Raw genomic sequence first — 2,857 nt, forward strand, 5'->3', positions numbered from 1 at the left:
ACCAATCTGTACCTCCAGATTCCTAATGGAGGATCTTGTTTCAGTAATGAAACTGTGAGTGGTCTTAGAGAGATCGGAGACTAGAGTGGCTAAGTCAGAGAGGCTCTACTTAGAAGTCTCCATCTATTGCTGAGAAGGTGGGAATGGTCTATTATTGAACCTATTTTGGTTTCTTCCACCTTGGTTGTTATTGAAGCCTTGTTGAGGCTTCTCTTGATCCCTCCATGAAAAGTTGGGATTATTCCTCCATGATGCGTTGTAGGTATTTCCATAAGACTCCTTATTAGGATTTCCTGAGGAATTTCCCATATAGTAAACCTCTTCCATCTTGGGTTGATCTGGATCATATGCATCTCCTTCATAAGAAGCTTCTTGAGTGCTGCCAGCTGCGGCTTGCGATCGAGTCAGATGCTGAGAGATCATGTTGACCTATTGGGTCAGGATCTTGTTCTGAGCCAATATGGCATTCAGAGTGTCAACCTCCAAGACTCCCCTCTTCTGAGCTACCCCATTATTCATAGGATTCCTCTTAGAAGTGTACATGAATTGGTTGTTTGCAACCATGTCAATGAGTTCCTATGCCTCTTCAGGCGGTTTCTTCAATTAGAGTGATCCAACAGCAGAGTGGTCCAATGCTATTTTAGACATCTCAAAAAGACAATCATAGAAGATATCTAGCATAGTCCAGTCCAAAATCATGTTAGGAGGGTATCTTCTGATGAGTTGCTTGTACCTTTTCCATGCTTCATAGAAGGATTCACCCTCTTTCTGTCTGAAGGTCTAAACTTTCACCCTAAGCTTGCTCATCTTCTGAGGTGGAAAGAACTTGGTCAAAAATGCATTGACCACCTTCTCTCAAGAGTCTAGGCTTTTGAAGAACTGAAGATTGATGGTTTAGAAGTTATAATAAATACTCGTTGTAAGTATAGTTACTAAACCAAGCAATCAACCTTTCTTAAAAACGTTTTGGGTGTCACAAGTAACAAACCCCTTAAAAATTGTTAACCGAGTATTCAAACCTCGGGTCATCTTCTCAAGAAACTGCAAGGAAGTATGTTCTTACTATTGGCTATAAGGGTTGTAATCGAGGTTTAGAAGGTGAGAAGCAAGTGATTTGAATGACAAGTAAAGTAAATGGCAATTAAAATAAATAAATACTGTAAAGCAACTTTTGGCAAGGTAAGAGAAATTGGAAGTCCAACTTAATTATCTCTCTCAACAACAATAACTAAGAGAAGTCCTAAATCCTAATCCTAATCCTAAGAGAGAGAGGAGAGAACCTCTCTCAAACTAAATCTAAATCATGGAAAGTGAAAATTGGCGAGCTCTCCCTGAATGGATGCGTTCCCCCACTTTATAACCTCTGGTCTATACCTTCTGGACTTGGATTTGGGCCAAAAAGGGCTTCAGAATTTGCTATGAGCGTTTTCTGCAATTTCTGGTGCGTGGCCTCTGTCACGCGTCCGCGTGGGTCACGCGGTCGCGTCATTCGGAGCTTTTCTTGCCACGCAGTTGCGTCAGTCATGCGACTGCGTCATGTGCGTTCTGCTTAAGGCGCGCGGTCGCGTCAGTCATGTGGCCGCGTCGCTGCTGATTCGCGCTTGGCACGCGATCGCTTCGTCCATGCGATTGCGTGGATGCCAGTTTCTTCAGGAGCTCTGTTTTGTGCTTTCCTTCCATTTTTGTATGTTTCCTTTCCATCCTTTAAGTAATTCCTACCTTAGAAGATCTGAAACTACTCAACACACTAATCACGGCATCGAATGGAAATAAAGGTAATTAAAATAATTAATATTAAAGCATAGGAAACATGTTTTTCACATACATCACATAATAAGGAAGGAAAAGTAAAACCATGCAATTAATATGAATAAGTGGGTGAAGGATTGAATAAATCACTCAAATTAAGCACAAAATATATCATAAAATATGGGTTTATCAACCTCCCGACACTTAAACAATAGCATGTCCTCATGCTAAATCCAAGGTAAAGAATAAGGTAAGGTTAAAGTGGTGGAATGTTATGCAATGCAACCTATTCTAAATGCATCTACCTAAATGAGTCATGCAATTCCAATTTATCCACTCGTATATAAAGCTTACATGTAGTCAAATTAATTCACATTCTCAAGGAGTCATATATATATATATAGCCAACCCTTAAATAATAAAGCATTTTAGCAAATGAGATGGGAAATAAAAATATTGTACAAACTTGCAAAACAATTAGTAAATTAAGCACATATATATGTTGATGAGTTATTGAACCCTCACTGGATTTTGTGTTTACCCTCTAGTCACTCAGTGTTTATTGGGTTTATCCACTCTACTTTTCTTTTTATTCTTACTTTCTATAACTTTGTTCTTCATCTAACTAATCAATAATTATAGAGTACACTCATACCAAAAGTCATAAGGTCTTTAATTAAGGTTGTAAATGGGGCCAAGGTAAAGGTAAGGATACATGTATAAGGCTAAGTGAGCTAATAAGTGAATCCTTAATTAGACTAAGATCTCACCTAACATACATGTTTAGTAGAACAAGCTTCTTTACCAATTTTCCCATATTATCCCACTCGTTGTTACATGCTCATGTTTCAATTTTTATTTTTATCCCATGTGCATTGCTTTTATTTTGCATTGGGGAATTCTTTTGTATCCCCTTTTATTAAATGCTGAAAAATAACTCTTTTTTTTATTGCACATGGTAATTGAATCACTTTGATTTTTCATGAGCATGCTTCCCAAATTTTTATTTTATTTCTTTTAACCTTTCTACCTTTTATTTCTATCATCCATGTTCCCAATAGGGGATAGGGGAGGGAGGGCAGTGGAGAAGGGGGTAATGGGGATAGGG

This window comes from Arachis ipaensis, chromosome B09 (assembly GCF_000816755.2).
Source record: "Arachis ipaensis cultivar K30076 chromosome B09, Araip1.1, whole genome shotgun sequence".
NCBI lineage: Eukaryota > Viridiplantae > Streptophyta > Magnoliopsida > Fabales > Fabaceae > Arachis > Arachis ipaensis.